Genomic DNA, 20,746 nt, shown 5'->3' with positions numbered 1-20,746 from the left:
TCAAATCCAAGCACGTCGAGCCGACTAAGTCGACGTCGACGGACGCCGACTCAAACAAAGGACTCGAGTCTCGGAAGCTTCTCGATCCGAAGCATCTAGTCGACAGGCCCCAGCTCGTCAAAGGCTTCGAGTCGAAATCCAAAAGCGCCTCGAAGGACCACGTCGAGCCGAGAAAGAAAAGCGTGCCTCCGACGCCACAAGCACCGAAGTCGACGCAAGGACATAAACTTACTGGCGAAAAGGCAAAATCGGTCAGGCCTCCATCGACGACGGCCCCGAAGATGGTCAGTCTGTCTAAAGACACTGTGCGGCCAATAACATTTGGTCTGCCCCCGACTGCGCGCCCTAAAGCGCTCGATCCGAAGCCTGGGGTCGAAACGACCAAGAAGGTGTCATTGGGAAAAAGGACACATCCTCTAGAAGAGGACGTTTTGTATCAAGAGCCCTCATATGACGACCAGTCGAAGCTACATATCGACTCCGAATCTGGTAGACTTACTATCTATCAAAGGAAGATAAGGTCAGAACATCCTCTGGAATCATACAAAATTCCACTCAAAAAGAAAAGGGATTCTTCAACGTCGCCTGTCCTTTTTGAGACTGTGAGGTACCATGGCCAGGATACTTCTGGATACTCTCCCACTCCCACTACTGAGGATATGGGGTATGACGATGATGGACAATATCATTACCCTGCGGACACGGATCAGGATGACCATACTCAAGCCTGGACGGACCCTGCTGACCAGGGGGAGTCACAAACTATTCCGGATACTCCTTCTTATCCTGTTAAAACTTCTCCAACAGAAGATACAGCTGCGTTCAACGCTCTAATTGAAAGGGCAGCGCTAAATCATGATGTGGACATGCATGCTGACCCAGTTGAGGAGGACTTCCTGTTCGACACTTTCTCCACTTCAGAGAAATCTGTTAATACCAATGCTAAAAGGTGTCCTTAAACACGCAGGGGACATTTTCAAAGAAACCACTAGAGCAAGGGTTATCAACCCCAGGATTGAAAGAAAGTACAGACCGGCGCCTGTGGACCTTCCATATATTATGGGACAGTTGCCATTGGACTCTCTGGTGGTCTCAAATGCTCGTAAGCGAGCCAACTCACAAACTAGGGGTGATGCTCCTCCTCCAGACAAGGAATCAAAAGTCTTGGAAGCTTCAGGGAAAAGGGTGGCTGCTCAAGCAGCTAATATCTGGAGAATTTCCAATACACAGGCCCTATTAGCCAGATGCGATAGGGCGCATTATGACACTTTAGAGCAACTGCTTCAACATTTGCCCGAGGCCTACAAAGAAGGAGCAGAAATGCTAATCCAGGAGGGGAAGCTCATAACAAACGCGTCCATCAAATGCGCGCTAGACGCAGCAGACACCGCAGCCAGGGCCATTAACACAAGTGTCATGCTCAGGAGACATACTTGGTTGCGAATCTCTGGGTTCAAACCTGAAATTCAGACCACATTACTAAATCAGCCTGTAAACCCTGATTTTTTATTTGGTCCTGATGTGGACACAATCTTAGAAAAGATTAAAAAAGACACAGAAACAGCCAAGTCTATGGGTGCCTTGCAGTCCCCACAGTTCAGGGGAGGTTCCTTTCGTCGCTCCAGTAACAGAGGAGCCACGCGAGGCCAGGCATCACAACAAAGTCCATACAATAAAGGGAGCGCGCAGACCACCTATAATAAAAACAATACAGGTGGATACCGTGGAAACAGCAGCAAAGGCAGAGGACGAGGGAACAACAACACCAGATCCTCCACCAATAATAAACAGTGACGCCTTGTCACTGCCCCCTGACCATGTAACACCGGTCGGGGGACGATTACAACAGTTCCTGCCAGTCTGGGAGAGCATTACCACAGACATGTGGGTGAGACAACTTATTCAGTACGGCTATTGTCTAGAGCTCACTTCCACTCCACCCAACATACCCCAAAGACACTGTCCTATGTCCGCAGAGCACATAGACTTATTGCAGCAAGAAGTTATCAGCATGCTGCAAAAAGGAGCCATAGAACTCGTCCCCATACAGGAACAGGGCACAGGGGTATACTCTCTGTACTTCCTAATACCCAAAAAGGACGGGTCTCTCAGGCCAATACTAGACCTCAGGCCACTAAACCAATACATCTTGTCAGAACATTTTCACATGCTCACTTTACAACAGGTTCTGCCATTGCTCACTCAGGGAGACTTCCTGGCAACACTAGACCTAAAGGACGCATACTTCCACATACCAATACATCCTCCACACAGGAAGTATCTCAGGTTTACCATACAAAATCAACATTACCAGTTCAAGGTACTACCTTTCGGGGTGACAACAGCCCCCAGGGTGTTTACCAAGTGCCTAGCCACGGTAGTAGCGCACTTGAGAAGAAACCATGTCCACGTCTACTCCTATCTGGACGACTGGCTCATCCAAGCAAAGTCAGTCCAGCAATTTGCCAGCCACATGTCTCGCACTATTCACCTCCTCCACAGCCTCAGATTCTCATTGAACTTCGCAAAGTCTCATCTCCAACCCGCCCACGTACAACAGTACCTGGGAGCAACGATAGGCACTCTGGTAGCAAAGGCTCAGCCAAACTCAGCAAGAATCAACAGCATTCAATTACTGATTCAGAAATTCAGACCCCAACACTCGCTCCCAGCACGGGTGTTTATGCAGTTGATAGGCATGATGGCCTCCTGCATCTTCATAGTTCCTCACGCGAGACTACACATGCGTCCGCTTCAGGAGTGCTTAGCACGGCAGTGGAACCAGGCTCAAGGACAATTCAAAGACCTAGTGTTGGTGACAGGTCGCGCATACCACTCTCTGCATTGGTGGAACCCACAAAACCTTTGCAGGGGACGACCGTTCCAAGAGCCTGTGCCACAAATAGTGCTGACGACGGAAGCATCTCTCCTGGGCTGGGGAGAGCGTGTCCTCCATTACACAGTACAGGGACTATGGACGACACAGCAAAGGAAGATGCATATCAACCTATTGGAACTGATGGCAATCTTCATGGCAATGAAGGCGTTCAAGGTGCATTTGTGCAACAAAGTCGTGTTGATCCAGACGGACAACATGACTGCCATGTACTACATACAGAAGCAGGGAGGGACACACTCCCCACAGTTGTCACACCTAGCGCAAAGCATGTGGAAGTGGGCCATTCAAAGGAACATATTCCTCATGGCGGAACACCTCCCAGGCAGGGACAATCAGATGGCGGATCTGCTCAGCAGACACAGTCACCAAATGCACGAGTGGGAGATACATCCCTCAGTGATACAACCGTACTTCCAGCAGTGGGGTCACCCAGAGATAGACCTGTTTGCCACAAAGGAAATGCCAAAGCTTCGCCGCCAGTTTTCCACATCCGCAGTCTCGGGGCAATGCGATATGGATGAACTGGCCAGGCAGATTTGCGTACGCTTTTCCCCCAGCCCCGCTCACACCACTAGTGGCACGCAAACTGCGACAACACTCAATGACATTCATCCTAGTTGCTCCAACGTGGGCGAGGCAACCATGGTACACCACATTCCTAGAACTTTCTGTGGTGCCTCATCAAAGGCTGCGATTAACACCCAGTCTTTTAGCGCAGAGCCATGGAGACATTCAGCACCCAGATCCACAACAGTTGAACCTTGCCATCTTGCTCCTGAGGTCATAGAGTTTGGTTACCTGAACTTGCCTCCTGACTGTATGGATATTATCAAAGAGGCAAGGAGACCTACAACCAGAGCATGCTATGCGGCGAAGTGGAAACAATTTGTCATCTATTGTACCAATAACGACATAAATCCGGTAGATGCATCCACTCAAAACATCATATGTTACCTGTTACATTTACATAGATGCAATCTAGCCTACAGTTCCATACGTATACATTTGGATGCGGTGGCAGCTTATCTTCAGAACAGGCAACACTTTCACTCTTCAGAGTACCTGCTATTAAGGCTTTTATGGAAGGACTCAAACGAGTGATTCCTCCAAGACACCCACCTTCACCTGTCTGGAACCTCAACGTGGTTCTAACCAGACTAATGGGCCCACCTTTCGAACCTCTACACTCATGTGAGATTCAATTCCAAACGTGGAAAGTGGATTTCTTAGTGGCGATTACATCACTTAGGAGAGTTAGTGAGCTACAAACCCTAACTAGTCAGGAGCCATTCATACAAATTCATGCGAATAGGGTAGTGCTACGTACAAACCCTAAATTTATGCCGAAGGTGGTATCCCAGTTTCACATCAATCAGACTATCGAACTGCCAGTGTTCTTCCTAGATTCAGTGGCAGAAAGAGCTCTACATACCCTGATTGTTAAAAAAGCTCTCCTGTACTATATAGACAGAACAAAACCTTTCAGGAAAACTAAGCAACTGTTTGTTGCATTTTCACCACAGCACAAAGGCAACCCCATTTCAAAATCAGGTATAGCCAGATGGATTGTTAAGTGCATACAAATTTGTTCTCAAAAAGTTAAACGCACATTAACAGTTCCCCCAAGGGCGTATTCCACACGCAAGTTAGGGGCATCCATGGCTTTCCTGGGAAACATTCCTCTAGAAGACATATGTAGAGCAGCCACATGGACTACCATACATACATTTACCAAACACTACTGCGTAGATGTACACTCCAAACAGCAAGCAGCTGTAGGACAGGCTGTACTCAAGACTCTTTTTCAGGCTGCTGCAGCTGGCACGGGCAACCACCGCTAAGAGGGAGACTGCTATACATTCTATGCACAGATATGAATTCAGCAGCCAACATGCCTCAAACGGAATATGCTACTTACCAGTATGCATCTGTTCTTGGCATGTAGGGCTGCTGACATTCATATCGCCCTCCCTCCTCCCCGGTGCCTGTCGCAGCTGTAGCACTCAGAATTATTCTATAGCATGGACATCACTTACTGAATCATACTCCATCCCTGCCACAATGGCGAAAAACAATCTGAGGATGGAGAGGATGCCCATGCGCAGTGTAGTCCGGGGGAGGAGCCACCTATCTCGTGATACTTCGAAGACTCTTCCAGGAAGGAAGCAATATAGTTCCCTTGAACTTAGAAACCTTTGTCCTCCTACTGACATTATCTGCCCGCACAGTATAACTATTAACAATGGAGAGTAAGCATGGTCTGAGGTAAATGTACAAGATATGCGGGTCATTATTGCAATATGGGACCAGTCGTTACATGGTACATTATCTGTGTGGGCATGGCCAGGAGGAGGGGTAGAATTGAGGGCATAGCTCTGAATGTGACTAGTAAAAAGCTAAAGGCTAACTGCTGGGGCCCGATTTACTGAATGTGTCGCAGAGTCATGAAGTGTTGTGTAGTTCCTGTTCGAGGCATATGGGCTGCAGATGGTACATTATGAATAGATCGCCATCTGGTGTTGGACTCGGATGATTGCACTTTGTTTTTCTCTTGGAGAGTCTTTTGTAGCTTGGTGACTCCTCCTTTGGTTGGTAGTGCGCATGGGCATCGGCTCCATCCTTAGATTGTTTTTTTCCGCCATCGGGTTCGGATGAGGATTGAAGCACTCCAGATCGACTTCGGAAAGAAGTGATTTTTCAGCACGTATTCCCTTTCCAATTCGACGGTATTGTTATCGAACGCGATTTCATTTCCATTCCGACGCGTTTCGACTCCAACATCAAAGAAAAACTTTGATCTACGTCGACGAACAGGAGGCCTTTCTCGACGTGGTCAAGCCCGGAGTCCATGGAAAGGACTCCATTTAAGAAATGTCCAACGTGTGGTGCTAAATTGCCACACAAGGACCTACACGAGGTGTGCAACCTCTGCCTATCGCCTGAACACGAATTCAGGGACTGCGAGGCCTGCGCAGCATTCTCCTCCAAGTCGACGATTAGAAATCGTCGAGCTCGAAGACACGAGGTTTCCAGAATGCAGTCGGAGGCGATCCCGGATCTGTTCGAGGACCAGCACCTCGATGAAGAAGAGAATCATGAACAGTCGGGGTCGGAAGGGGACGAGTCGGATGTCGAGGAACTCAACGTGAAACAAACCGTGAGTGACGATGTCCCCTTACCAAAAAACCGACCCCGTGCGGTAACGACCCCGCCTTCGAGCCCGGTCAAACCGCAGAAAAAAGTTTCCGACGCCCCGCCTTCGGGCCCGGCAACGAAACCGAAACTCTCGGTCTCCCACCATGTCGGATCCGAGAAACGGTCGACATCGACTTCGACACCGAAGCTTCATGCAAGGGAAAGCTCGGCATCGAAGCATTCCATGTCGAAACCAAAAAATGCTTCGACGTCGAAGACTCACTCGACACCGAAAAAATTGGAATCGAACAAATCCTCTGTGCCGAAAACAACGAACATTGACGATCGAAAGCAAAGGCACCTTTCGGAACCAAAAGCTTCGGTACCGATACAGGAGCAGCAAACAGATCCGAAACAAAAGATTTTGTTTATCGATCCACAAACTGGCAAAGTAGTGACGAAGAAGAGGAAGAATGAACAGTTAGAAGACAAACCTCTTCCTTCTAAGAAGAGAACAATGGGGACAAATACAACTCCTCCTACTTCTCCTCGACCCAAAGTCACACCCTCTTCTCCTATTCCTCACACTATACCAAATATTCCTCCACCTACTACACCAAGACCATCTACACCTCAGTCAGATGTAGACAGTGATACAGGGGAGGGAGAACCTCATGAGGATGATGACACTATCCCAGATGAGGATGACCCATGGGAAAATTATAACGCAGGGTCAGATGATGACAATGACCCAGAGTTATATCCCTCAAAGCCTTCACAACCTGATAACACAGGGTTTGTACAGCTCATTAATAGGGCAGCAAAATATCATAAGGTAGACCTACATACAGAACCTCAAGTAGAGGATTTCCTATTAGAGACACTACCTAATACACAAAGAACATCAGGTACTCTACCTATGCTGAAGGGTCTTCTCAGTCACACAGCAGACATATTCAAAGACCCAGTAAGAGCTAGGGTGTTAAACCCAAAAATTGATAGAAAATATAGGGCAGCTCCAAAGGACCCAATATTTATCAAAGGACAGGTACCCCTAGACTCGCTGGTAGTATCAAACGCTCGCAAAAGAGCGAACTCATTATCCACAGGAGAAGCCCCTCCGCCAGATAAGGAGTCAAAATTAATAGATGCATCAGGCAAAAGAGTAGCGTCACAAGCGGCAAATAGCTGGCGAATAGCCAATACACAAGCGCTATTTGCACGATATGACAGGGCACATTATGATGAGTTAGAAAAACTCATCACACATCTCCCTAAAGAACACCAGAAGAGGGCAGATCAGCTAATACAGGAAGGAAAGATTATAACTAACACTTCCATTAAGTGCGCCCTGGATGCGGCAGACACTGCAGCAAGATCCATCAACACCAGTATCATGTTAAGGAGACATGCATGGCTTAGAGTGTCAGGGTTCAAACAAGAGGTACAAACATCCTTATTGAACCAACCCTTTGATCAGAAAACACTTTTTGGCTCAAGCACAGATGAGACCTTAGAAAAGATGAAAAAAGATACAGAAACGGCTAAGTCAATGGGAGCATTACAACAGCCAACACAAAGGGGTTTCTTTCGTAGATCCACCTATAGAGGAGGCTAAAAAAATACAGGAACAAATCAGCAATCCACCTCTTTTACACCTACGTCACCCAAAGGTAATTCAAGAGGTAGTTACAGAGGTAACAACAACAAGGGTAGAGGTCGCGGGAATAATAACAACCGCAACTCCCCAACCCCAAAACAATGACTTAATACAACTTCCCCCAGACCACATAACACCGGTCGGGGGACGTCTATCACAGTTCCTACCTGTCTGGGAAAACATCACATCAGACAAGTGGGTGAGACAAATTATCCAACATGGTTATTGCCTAGAACTCACAGCTACCCCACCAAACATCCCCCCCAGACAGCGTCCAATGAGTCAAGATCATCTGACATTGTTAAAAGAAGAACTACTATCACTGCTACAAAAGCATGCCATAGAAGGTTTCAAAACATCAACAAGGGACAGGAATATACTCTCTATACTTCCTAATCCCCAAAAAAGACGGGTCTCTAAGACCAATCTTAGACCTCAGACCTCTCAATGCATACATAAATTCGGAACATTTCCACATGGTCACGCTCCAACAGGTACTTCCTTTACTGAAGAAAGGGGACTTTCTTTCTACACTGGATCTAAAAGACGCTTACTTTCATATCCCAATTCACAAAGCCCACAGGAAATACCTAAGGTTTGTAGTGGAAGGACAACATTATCAATTCAAAGTCCTTCCGTTCGGGGTCACAAAGGCACCAAGAGTGTTCACAAAATGCCTAGCTGTGGTGGCAGCACACCTAAGAAGACAACAAATACATGTCTTCCCATACTTGGACGATTGGTTAATAAAGGCCAAGTCACAAGAAGAATGCCTTCACAACACACAGAAGACCATTCAATTGCTGCACCAACTAGGGTTTACGGTGAACTACAAAAAATCACACCTGCAACCAAACAAAATTCAACAATACCTAGGGGCTACTATAGACACAGAAAGAGCCATAGCATACCCCAATCCAATCAGGATACAGACAATGGTCAGGTTAATACAAAGATTTCAACCACAACACTCACTACCAGCACGAGTGTTTATGCATCTGTTAGGCATGATGTCCTCCTGCATACTGCTAATACCTCATGCCAGACTACAAATGCGTCCACTACAGGAGTGTCTAGCGACACAGTGGAATCAGGCTCAAGGTCAGATTACAGATCTGGTGTTGGTAGACGACCGTACGCATCGCTCTCTGAAGTGGTGGAACACAACAAACATTTCCAAGGGACGGTCGTTCCTAGAACCGATTCCACAAGTGATACTGACAGCGGACGCATCGCTCTCCGGATGGGGAGCGCATATGGACAAATACACAGTGCAGGGGAAGTGGAGTGTGCAGCAAAAGAAACTGCACATCAACTACTTGGAACTATTAGCAGTATTTCTAGCACTAAAAGCTTTCCAAATGCAAATAACCAACAAGGCAGTCCTGATCAGAACAGACAACATGACTTCAATGTATTATATTCAAAAACAGGGGGGGACACACTCTCTCCAACTATCCAAACTAGCACAGGACATTTGGAGATGGGCCATTCCTCAAAAGATCTATCTGTTAGCAGAACACCTACCAGGAGTTCAAAATCAGATAGCAGACATCCTAAGCAGAGAGTCAGGACAAGTACACGAATGGGAGCTGCACGACCAGATACTGCAGCCATTCTTCCAAAGATGGGGGCAACCAGAGATAGATCTGTTTGCCAATCATCAGAACGAAAAATGCCAAAACTTCACATCCAGGTACCCACACCACCGGTCCCAGGGCAATGCACTATGGATAAATTGGTCCAACAGATTTGCTTACGCTTTTCCCCCTCTCCCACTAATTCCGTTAGTGGTTCGGAAACTGCAACAGCATTCAATGACAATGATACTAGTGGCACCCACGTGGGCAAGACAGCCGTGGTTCACCACGCTACTACAACTCTCACAGGTACCACATCAAAAGCTAAGATTATTACCCATGCACCTTACACAGAACCATGGAGAAATAATGCACCCAGATCCCAAACAATTGAACCTAGCGATCTGGCTCCTGAGGTCATAGAGTTTGGATATTTAGATTTACCACCAGAATGTATGGAAATCATTAAACAAGCAAGACGTCCTACCACCAGAGCATGCTATGCAGCAAAATGGAAGAGGTTTGCTGTACACTGTAACAGTAATCACATCAACCCTCTGGACGCATCCACTAAACAGATTATTTGCTATTTACTACACTTGCAGCAATGTAACTTAGCATATACCTCTATCAGGGTTCATCTTGCAGCTATAGCGGCGTACCTACAAAACAGGCAACATCTTTCCCTGTTTAAAGTACCAGCAATTAAAGCTTTCATGGAGGGACTCAAAAGAGTCATTCCACCAAGACGGCCACCTTCCCCAGTCTGGAATCTCAACATAGTACTTACCAGACTAATGGGACCACCATTTGAACCTATGCATAGGTGTGAAATACAATTCCTCACATGGAAGGTGGCCTTCCTCATAGCTATCACGTCACTCAGAAGAGTAAGTGAGTTACAAGCTTTTACGATTCAAGAACCATTCATGCAGTTACACCAAAACAAAGTGGTTCTTAGAACAAACCCAAAATTCTTACCAAAAGTAATTTCTGCATTCCACATCAATCAGTCAGTGGGACTACCGGTCTTCTTTCCAAAACCACAGACGGTAGCGGAAAGGGCCCTACATACATTGGATGTCAGAAGGGCAATATTGTATTATATAGAAAGAACACAAACTTTCAGAAAGACAAAACCGCTATTTGTTGCGTTTTCTCCTACACATAAGGGCAATCCCATCTCTAAAGCGGGCATTGCCAGATGGATTGTAAAATGTATTCAAATATGCTACTTAAAAGCAAAGAGGACATTAACTGTTCCTCCCAGAGCTCAATCTACACGTAAACTAGGAGCATCTATGGCATTTTTGGGAAACATTCCACTAGATGACATATGCAAAGCAGCTACCTGGGTTACACCGCACACCTTCACAAAGCACTATTGTGTAGATGTGCACACAACACAACAAGCTAGAGTGGGACAAGCTGTATTAAAGACTTTATTTCAGACAGTTGCAACAGACACGGGCGACCACCGCTAGGGAGAGAACTGCTGTATAGTCTATTCATAATGTACCATCTGCAGCCCATATGCCTCGAACGGAATATGCTACTTACCAGTATGCATCTGTTCTTGGCATAGAGGGCTGCAGAGTGGTACATGCCCTCCCAGCCTCCCCGGAAACCTGTGTCTGTTCCAACAATATCTTATTTAGATACACTTACATGGGCATTTCTATCTGTATTCTATCATACTACTCCATCTAACCCTACTATGGCAAAACAATCTAAGGATGGAGCCGATGCCCATGCGCACTACCAACCAAAGGAGGAGTCCCCAAGCTACAAAAGACTCTCCAAGAGAAAAACAAAGTGCAATCATCCGAGCCCAACACCAGATGGCGATCTATTCATAATGTACCACTCTGCAGCCCTCTATGCCAAGAACAGATGCATACTGGTAAGTAGCATATTCCATATTACCCATACAGGACCTGCGCGTTTAGATAACATAAGCTGTGAGTATGGTGGCAGATTGGCTCTGAGCACCCCCACCAAGAATGTTAGCCTTTCTGTTTTAGCTAGCTCACAGTGCACTATAATCTACTCTTATCAGGGAGAGAATAGTTTTTGGCAACCTCAGAACATGACAACCCTGATCCCTTCAGATCGTGGAAACAATGTACTACTTTTCGCTCAGTCACTTGTGCTCACTTGTTCGGTCTCAGAGAGATACACAGAAGAAACAGTACAATAAGAATTGATTGCACAGTTGTTGTTCTAGTGTAAAGTAGATGTGCTGCAACAACCGTTAGACAGTAGCAGATATGTATGATTAGCAGTACAGTGAAAATAAAAGGTTAGCACGTTTTGCCATCTTGCAATAAGCATGAATAAATACATGTATAATTAATGCAGGATAAAAGTGCGCATACTCCTACAATGCCTATCTAGATGTACCTATGTGTACCTAGCATATGAGTAGATGTGAAGCCAAGAATCCCTCTAGGATTTAGTTGAACCCCATTACCTGAAGTGAGAGAGTGTTGGATCCCGTCCTGGTCTTGAGTTGGACACCCCGCGAGGGATGTGCTAGACCACTGTTAGCTGGAGCATCTGCATGCAGGAGCCTCAGCGTCTCTGGTCAATGTGTCTGCCTGGAAGTCCCAGTTCCCTCTACCAACCCTAGCAAGATGTGCTGTATTTATACAAAAAGTATCTAGGGTTTCTTTGTCCCTTGTCTCATGTATTAGCCATTGTTGGATTTGAGGATGATGTATGGGATGAACCTTGTACATAGATATGGTGGGATAGGTGGTGTAGCCCCTGTCTGGTTTCCAAGAACCCTCATGAATATTCATTCATACTGTATGAGTCCATTGATGAAGTTATAGGACACTATTGTTCAGGAAAACCCCTCCTTCTGCACCCAGAACTAGAACTAGGTAAAGGTTCAATCCTTAAGGCTCGTTACTGTGTAGTATAAGGGAGATAATGTAGGTGAAGGTGTATAATATTACCCGGGCCTATATTAGGGTACCTATATGAAACATAAGACACACTCCTCTTCCAAACAGCCAATAATGAGAAAAGCGAACTACTCTTCTACTAGGTAGCAGCGCAAAATATCAGTGAGCTTCATAAAATATTGTTGCTAAAGACATTTTTAAAAAATCTATTTTTGATAGTTAGTATTTTGAAATGTCACTCTAAGCCAAAGTCCTAGCCAAGTTCGTTTAAATAAGTCGAACCACTACAAGCGTCAGAAGGCCATGCTTTTCCCAGCAGAGAAGTGTCAATTTAGAGTAACTGGTCCAAATTTAGTTGAGTTTTGAATAAGAAAAAAACGAATTATTTCCCAGCACACAATGAGCCAATTGCAGATTAAGTGTATGCCAATAGAGCACAGATGATACTCAGAGCTGCCAAAAGCTGGTGTTGAGGCAGCTGGTGCTGTAGTCAATACCGTTGAGTGCTAGTTTTGGAGCTGATGCTCAACCCAGTTGTAGTGAAAGGCACCTGCGGGTTCTCAAGGAGTTCAGCCATCAGTATAGGAATACGCTGGGGACACTGCCGAACATGGGACCTCAAGAGTTCCAGCTTGGTATTCAAGTCCGCAGGCGTGTCAGAGAGAGATCCAGAACGCATTCTTCACCGCAAAACAGGCATTGAAGAACACGTAAGATGCAGTCTATCCAGAATGGTCTAAACGATAGGAACCAAGAGGCGCTCAGTTCCCGTAGGCGAGGTGTGCCCAGATGCTGTACCATGCGTTCAGGGTATTTATGCTCCAGGAGTGCTTTTGCCATCTCGTTGGTGATTTTGCCATCCATTGTGTAGCAGAAAAATGACAATCTGGATTCCTGCTGCAGAGAACAGGATCAGCGGAAGACCTCCAAAAATGCTTCCCAACATGGAGTGTATGAAATCTGGAATTACTCCGAGGATTGTCTGAAAGGTGCTTAGAAATCCTGACCCTGTGGTCTTAAATAGATGTACAATACCACATTTATCTGACATATTAAAGTAACGACTCACCATTTCTGCGAAATAAAAGGGGCAGTTTGTACATATAAGTGCCTGTATCTCAGTCGAGGTTCTTACGATTTGAAGATCAAAGGTCTCTCCGGCAGAGGTTAAGGGTACGGTTTGCTGTGAAAGCATGGCTTTCAGTCTGCTCAAAGTTTCAAACTGTGTAATGGAAACATTCAACGAAGGCCATAACGGCATCTCCCTCACTACTTGGTTGGGGAAACAATACTTGCATACAGCAAGTAACCCTGTAGTTCACAGTCACCAGATAGGCAATGCCCCGAAGTATCCCACAACAACCTTGATGGTTCAGCATCAAGAAACTCCCACTTAAGAAAGGCTTGAATGCCGGTGTAATCACAGCTGCTGGAGTCCCTTTTCTTGTGACAGGATACATTTGTCACTGAACCATTAAAAGCTCTGTGCAGGGAAATATCCTGGCACATGAGAGAACCGCTCAAAGCGTTCTTGCAGTTTGTACTGCTTAGAAACACTCCTCGATCCCCACTCCGGCATCAAAATCTGTATGGTAACTCCCAAGATTCCTTAATGTATTCTTTACCCATTTTTCATATTTGCCTGCCTGCCTGCCTTTGCTCAAAACAATTTTCTAAATAGCGCTTCTGTTCCCTGGACATGTCAGTCTCTAGAACCCCAGACTGATTTTAAGTCTATTGTGTCATTCCATAGGTCAAAACCCTGTTCAGACAATTGAGTATACAGCGTAAATCTGTTTGGTGTTTGTCAGCATTATTTTCAGTGCCGATGTCGGTGTAACTTTATAAAAAAATGACGTCGGGTCAGAAGTGTTAAACCCCGAAAAATATGAGAATTTCTGTGCAAATGTTTGCGAACTACCTTTTGGTGGTGTAGGGCAATGTTCCCACTGGTGGTACTCAAAAACATTTCTAGGTGATATAGATTTGTGCAAGAAATGATATCCATAATATTGGTAAAGGTACAAAGTGTCATATTCTGAATTACCTTCTAACATTTCAGTGTTCGGAAATGCAGCAGTTTTCTCTAAATCAGACAACATGTTATTAACAGTTTCAGAGTCCCAATCATCAGAAAATGTACTGGAGGTAATGATATCATTTACTGAAATTTTAAACGGATGCGAAAGTTTTAAAAGTTTAGTCGGACCGAATATATCGAAATCAACCTTGTCCCAAACTATACAGTCTGGTATAGGAACTGCTGTGATGTTCACTGATGACAAGTCTCTTTGGAGATGATTGATGTGGTTTTAGAATCAAATTAACTTTTTGGGCTGTAGAGCTTTGTTGAAGGTATTGTCCATTAATAAGCATGCTAAAAGTTATAACTAAGCCTAGCCAGAAAAGAAAGAACAGTATTCCAGTAATTACCCAGAGTTCTATCCCAAGGCGATACCAGGTAAGTCTTTTTGAGAAGGTTAAGAAACTTCTTGTCTTGTTGCTTGCGTGTTTGTTGGGCTGGCATCGTTTATGGTTCACTTGGATTCAATGAAAACATATCAAAGTTTATGAAGTAGCTAGAAGCAGTTCGATCAATTGTAGGAATTGCATCGGGATTTGTTGAAATCATAGATTGCTCTTGTCGAGGCATGTTGATGTAAACATCAGTATTTGGCCTTATTGCCACTTGTGTGTTAATTTGAGTTTGATTTTGAAGTTGAACTTCTGGTTCAAGGGAAAGAGTTCCATAGTCCGCCATTCAATACAGGAGGCTCTTCGAACGGGAGTCTTTCTGTTTGAACTTCTTGGATTGTAGTTAGAGGAGGGCGTCTGCTACGGTGGAGTCCACAAGGCCTACTGTTCAGTATCGGCCACATAGTGTGGTTTAATTAAGTCAATTAAGACAAATCTTTTCTCCTTTTTTCCGGCAACAGGCGGCAAAAGTACAGTTCTTGTTCCTTGAATTGCTAGGACAGGTACAGGCTTTCTGTATGATGGTCCAAATTCTTTTTGTCCACTATTTTCTCTCTGACCAGATCCCCGACTTTTGGGATCTAGACAGGTCTTGCCGTGACTGCCTTGACTTCCCCAGTGGCGGTCTGTTTCAGGGGGACTTTGCTTTGTTTTGTCCTGGATTCATTCAGATCCTGTAAAATAGCCAAACGATCATGGATATCAAATGGTTTTCTCATCCGCCACAGTGCCTCCACAATCAAGATCAGTTACCCACATTCCCGTCTAAAATAGGACCTCATATGGTGTGACACCCGCAAGGGAACTTCCTGGCTGGTTTTTGAGTGCTCGCTGTACCCCGTAAATGTGATTGACCCAACTACCACCCTTGCCTAGTCACCCTAGCTGTTAAAGATTGGTTTAGGTCCCGGTGTTTCCTCTCCATGACAGAATTTCCCTCAGGATGGTACGGAGAGGAGTACCGCAATGCTACGCCCATACTTTCCATAGCCTCTTTGTAAGCCTGAGAGCTAAACGCCGGGCCACAGTCGGAATGTAACAGGCCAACTGCATCTGTCCCTATAAAGACTCGCAAATCTTTGATAACAGTTCGAGTGTCAGCCAAGCGCTGAGACCAAACCCTTTGGAATCTTGAGTATGAATCCACTGCAACTATGATATATTTATAGGCCCCATCTGATTGTAAGGGACCGCAGTGGTTCAGATAGACGCAACCGAGAGGTTTGTCTAATTTTAATAATGGTGTCTGTGCCGGGCGTGTTATGGTGGAGCCTTTCATCTTCTGGCAGATGTCACATTTCAAGACTTGGGGCCAGATGTAGGAAGCCTAATACCGGTCGGTAACGGCCGAAATTACCGAATTTCGGCCGTTACCTACCGGTATTAGGCATTTTAGATGTAGGGGCCTAATTTAAGGATTCGGTAATTTACTGAATTGGTAATTTAAGGAATCTGTAAATTACCGAATCCTTAATGTGGGAAGCACTCAAGTGAGTGCTTTTCACTTGTAAGGATTCGTTATTTACCACCAACTACAAGTTGGTGGTAAATAACAAAAATTGTTAAAAAAGCAATTTTGTGCTTTTTTTTTAACAGTGCCATGTGGCAGACATACATGCCCTTAGGGCATGTATGTGTGTCACATGTGCACCCATGCACTATTCAAGGGTGCAACAGGGTGTCAAAGTGACACCCTGCTACCCTTGAATGTGTTCCCCATTTTACTGAATCGGTATTTACCGATTCAGTAATTCCCATTCATTCATTCCTATGGACCCGCTATTACACAGATCAACAAGTTGCGTATGGTTACGCATGTCTGTAAGTGTTTGGAATCTATCATGTCTTCTTGCAGTGAATGTAGGATGTTTGTGTGTTCCTGTGTCCAATGTCTAACTGAAAAGTCAAGTTTTATTAAGTCGTAGAAAGGTTTTACTCTTTCTGTGAAATACAAAATGTATGTTCTGCTGAAATTTAGGAATCCCAGTATCGATTGTAGATTTTTTAATGTTTTTGGAGGTTGGAGCAGCACACACATTTCTAAAAAGTTAGCCGACAGACTTTTCCCTTCACTTGAAAGCTCATATCCTAAAAACAGGAATTTGAGGTGGGCGATTTTTGATTTTTTAAAGTTAAATTTGTAGCCCTCTGAGGCGAATCCCATGATTATGGTGTTCACCCTGGTCAAGTGCCTCTGTAAGTCATCGTCTGTCAGATAAATATCATCCACGTAGGCCAATGCTTCCTCATCAAAATTTGGGAGTAACTCAGTTTCTCTTGCTGAAAATCCCCCCGGGCTATTCTTATACTCCTGGTGGAGACGACAAAATTGTCGCTGGGACCCCAACGCTGAGAATGCACCCAAATGCCGGCTTTCAGGTACTATATTTTGGCAGAAAAATCCATTTGAGATATCAAGTGTTTTGTATTTTTTACGCCCAATATTATTAATTAATGTGGCACTTTGGGTATTTTGGACAGCGAATGTCTTTGTGCATGTGTTCAAATGTCTGTAATCTGAAACTAGACAATATGTATTGTCAGGTTTCATGACAGGAAACAAAGGACTGTTTATTGGCGAGGTGCAATTTTGATCACCCCTTGGTATTAAACTTGATCTAAGATCCCCCTGACTTTTAGCTTCTTGCTTTATAGGATATTGCCTCTGTGCATTTGGTGAAACTTTTAACAGGATCACATGGTGGGTTGAAATTTCATCCCATCCGGCATTATTTTTGTAAAATGCTGGAGCTAGGGCAACTACCCGCTCCCTACACATGTGTGTTTAAGATGAATGCGAACAAGGTCAGAGAAGGCTGGAAAAATTACAGTTTCTCCCCTAGGGCACTCCATAACAAATGCTGGTGGCCAATCTTGTTCAACTAATGAGATGTCATAACCAGATGACAGATTTTTCCGAAAGAGACCTTTAACTTTCCTGGGCTTGCCCCCTCCATCTGGAGTGTTACCTCATCTTACTTGTGTGGGACGCTTGCCCATGAATCTCGTGTTTCCACCATGATGTTATTATTCAAGTCCGCTGTCACCAGCAATTGCATCAGGTTCTGGCAAGCTATTGTTACTTTTGCCACACTGTCTAGCATCGTCTGAGCTCATTCCCCGTTCAGAAGTTGCGTCTTCAGAATTCTGGGCATCTCTGTTCTTCAGTCCTCCAACTTTCTTCTTCTTAAATTGAGGTTTTGATTTTAGCTTTTCTTCTTTTTTTGGAAGTATAGTCTTAAGCGTGCTGCTTGTCTCTGGACTTTGTACGCTCTTCTTCTTTGTGTTCTGACCGTCCTTCTCTCTCTGAATTTTTCGCTGAACACTGAAAGGAACGAGAGGAACGTGTATCAGTAGCCTGATAACTGTCAGGTTTCCTAATATTATCCCTATTCCTAAAGTTGTACCTCTTTTCATAGGGCTTCTGTGGTGGAGATCTACCTCGGGATTGAGATCTGTTTCCTATAAAGCTTTGTTGTTTTTTATTATCCCACTTCTTTTTAGAAGAAGCAGGTGTCTGTGTGGAAGCGTCCTTTTCAGGACTGCCTATCAGTTATGGTTTAAAGCTTTTCCACCTAAACTGTCTATGCCTAATTCTGCGTATGTAGTTTCAATTATTTTGGGCAGTTAGTGTTGTTGATCTTTAGGACTGAACTCCCTTAGGTGTTGGCAGATTGCCACCGAAGCTGCTTCCCCTTTAATATTAGCTAGTATTATGGCTGATACCTGGTCATAGTTGTTTAGTAACTTCATCCCAAAGTTCAGAGCAGGCTCTGCTCCGTACTTGTTCTGTATTTGTCTTAATACAACGGGTATCACCGCTAATGAATGAATACCACAAGTCCTGGTATATATGGCAGCAAAGACTGTACCCCAATTGGTGCAATCTTCTACTTGTGATGTTATCCTCATGGGCAAGCAGATTGTTAGCATTCTGTGTTTTTCATACAGGGTAGTGTTTGGGAATACTGCCTCAAGCGGAGTTATTTTCTGAGCTACCCAGAATGGCATTTGTTCACGTTTCGTGGGCATTTTGCCCATTACTGCGTGCAACATTTGTGGTGTGATTTTAGTTGCTGCCCTGAGATTGAGTTCCATTTGTTGCAACTGTTGCTAGTTGGACTGTGAAAGTCCTCATGACGAATTGCGTCCGGTTTCTGTAAATTTGAATTCTTTGTGTTGTATGAGTAAGTCTGCCTGTGGCATTGTTTCAATGTCAGGATGTGGTGTGTAGGCTGCTAATATCATAAATACGAAGTGGTGGAGGAGCACTCAACTTTTGGACATTCTAATGTATTAATCCAGTTGACTAAGGGGAGCAACACTACCAATTGTGTTGGCTACACAATTTGTGAAAACTGAACTAGAATGTAGACAAAGGCCTACATGCAGTGTGCACTGTTCCAAGAGAAAACTCTCAATTGAAATCTACCTAACTTTTTGGAGCCTTGAAAACGCCGCGAATGGCGACAAAACACGTGTCTGCTGGGGCTGAATCAATGTTATTTACATGTTACGACTGTGATGAAGAACTCTTGCTTGACCAATAATTGATGCATGTTTTCTATTAAATAATTGAACTGACTGTGGATAGTCAGCTATATATTCAATTAGGATTTAGATTGGTTTTTATAAAAAAATTTAAATAAGGGATACAAAACTGCCCACCTACATCCATTGGCTGGGGGTGATTTGTGTACTAAACATCATGAGCGTGTATCATGGAGAAATCATGTAGAGGAAGAAAGTATCAAAGAGAGAGATAAAAGAGGGTCATTACAGAAAGTTGGGTACGTTCGGGCGTGCACAGATGTTAGGATCTATGGAGGTGAACTCAGACAAACTAGTGGTCATGGGGTGTAGTCTTGGACGTTAAGTGCAATATTTGTGAGTATTGGGGGCAGGACAGGTCACTGAATTTATCAGCTAAATATTTGAGGCAGGGCTACCACATCTTGTTGAATAGGGGGGGAGGTGGTGCATAGACACTGCTGTCAGTTTTTCATCCCTTTTATGTCCCATAGTTTATGTAGTCAGTCCAAGTGAGCCGGTACAACATCTGTACCCGATTTGGCGAGGGGGAGCTGCTTAGCCGCTCCCAATGCTAGGGTAATGGCTCTCTATCTTGTGAACTTTAAAAGATAAGTGAGGGGGTTTGGGTGACCCAAAGGAACATAGCTCGGGAACCTGGGAATATCAGTCATTAACAAAGTGTTTACCGCTTCCAAGACCCCTTCCTAGAAAGACTGCCATTTGGGGCGTTGCCATAAAATGAGTGTTAGAGTTAAGTATGGGCGGAAAATCCGTTCCGCTCGCGGATTTTGCGGATTTTCGGTAAATTCGCAATCCGCGAGATTCGCGAATTTCCCGCCAAATCCGCGAGCAGCGGATTTTATGGCTTGCTCGCACTGTTCGTGTGAGTTCGCGGCTTCCCAGTTCAACTTCGCGCCCCGCGAATAAGCGCTAAATTGCCGAAATACGATCTTAGCAAAACTGAAACTACTTACCAGGTTCAAAAGTTCAAGCTCATCATTAGTAGCCATTTCCTGTAGTGCTTCCTGAGGGGCCCCTCCAGAGTTCAGTTGCCTACTTGCAACTATTATATGACCCTGCTCTGACCCTCAGAATAGTTACACATATGCCACAAAGGTCCTGAATTACAGCTAAGGGAGACAAGCAGGAGCCAGGCTGGAAGTTCAAATCCAGTGACACATTAATCAGCCCCTAATTCATTATTGTCAGTTGGGGCAGGGCAGGTGTTGTAACTAATTTTGCAACAATGAAAGCACTTAGCAAGTGCAAAAGATCACTAATCAGGAAGCACTAAGGAAGCAGGTGCCAGCTAAAAAAATATTCTGTGACACATTAATCAGCCCCAAATTAATTCAGGTCACTTGAGGCAGGGAAGGTGTGCTTTGCTTTGCCACAATAATGTACACTGGACAACCAGAGGGTGCTGTGATGAAACAGAGGGTGGCATGGGTGGGCCAGAGGGTGGCATGAGTAGTCAGAGAGTGGCAGTGGTGACAGAGAGTGGCAGTGATGAAGAAGAGTGTCCCAAACAGGCTGGACACGTAGAAACAAC

The 20,746-nt window shown here is 44.8% G+C and overlaps 1 protein-coding gene and 1 pseudogene across 1 annotated transcript in view; both read left to right on the top strand.

The window, feature by feature from the left end:
- The window catches only part of PNPLA7 (patatin like domain 7, lysophospholipase), a 1,710,105-nt gene that overhangs the window by 340,225 nt on the left and 1,349,134 nt on the right, over positions 1-20,746 (top strand). The window lies entirely within an intron of this gene.
- On the top strand, positions 6,954-7,799 carry LOC147710522 (uncharacterized; annotated as a pseudogene).

This window comes from Lissotriton vulgaris, chromosome 5 (assembly GCF_964263255.1).
Source record: "Lissotriton vulgaris chromosome 5, aLisVul1.2, whole genome shotgun sequence".
NCBI classification, from domain to species: Eukaryota; Metazoa; Chordata; class Amphibia; order Caudata; family Salamandridae; genus Lissotriton; species Lissotriton vulgaris.
Note: the sequence above shows the minus strand (reverse complement) of the source record. Positions and strands in the feature narration are given on the sequence as shown.